Below are 989 nucleotides of genomic sequence, written 5' to 3' on the forward strand. Positions count from 1 at the left end.
TAAAGATTTACAGCCTTGGAAACCTTAGCGGGTAGTTCTACTCTGTCCTATAGGGTTGATATGAGTTGGAATTGACTCGACAGCAGTGGTTTATTTAGCCTACCACATTAAAAGATGTCTATTTAGCAACTGTATTTCTTAATTAAATGGACATAGTTTTCTCCTAATATTAAAAAATACAAAATAAAACAACAAAAACCAAAAAACTAAACCTATGGTCTTCGAGTAGATTCCAACTCATAGCGACTCCACGTGTTTTAGAGTATGGTGACCCCACATGTTTCAGAGTAGAACTGTGCTCATAAGATTTTCAATAGCTGTGGCTTTATGGAAGTAGATCACCAGGTCTTTCTTCTGTGGCACTGCTGGGTTGACTCTAACCACCAACCTTTTGGTTAGTAGTTGAGCATGAACTGTTTGCACCACTAAGGGCCCTCAATAGAACAAGAGAACTTTTAAATACACATAATTTCAAAAATATTTCAGTATCAAAAATGAATTTGGTGGAATATGATTCACAGTAAAGGCTCAAGAGGCCAACGTCTGAGTAAGAATGCTGGAAGTAGTTTTAAAATAATTTTGAAAAGAGAGAGAAAACACTAGTGGCAAAACTTTAAGTTATAATTTAGAGTCTGGGAAGATTTAGGCTATCAGCATTTTGAAAAGGTTAAGACAGTGAAAATAGTGAGGGAAAAGCAAGTAACTGTGAAAAGTTTTCTGGCCTTTCAGAATGAATAAAAAGCAAGTTTAGGGAAAATAAAGAAAACATATTTGTCCATCAAAATAGCACACTATCATCAAACAATCTAATTTTCTAAACTAGCATTGTATCTGAAAATCAGGAGAGACATACCATGAAATCTAATAAAACAGACAGATTAAAGCAATGCTCTCTTGAGTAGATCACCAACAGCATCCTTGACTCTGGAGCAATGTTAAGCTCAGATTTTCTTATTTAAATAGCTGTGGCTTTAAAAACAATAGACCCA

Source organism: Trichechus manatus, unplaced genomic scaffold, assembly GCF_000243295.1.
Source record: "Trichechus manatus latirostris isolate Lorelei unplaced genomic scaffold, TriManLat1.0 scaffold00389, whole genome shotgun sequence".
Classification (NCBI taxonomy): Eukaryota; Metazoa; Chordata; class Mammalia; order Sirenia; family Trichechidae; genus Trichechus; species Trichechus manatus.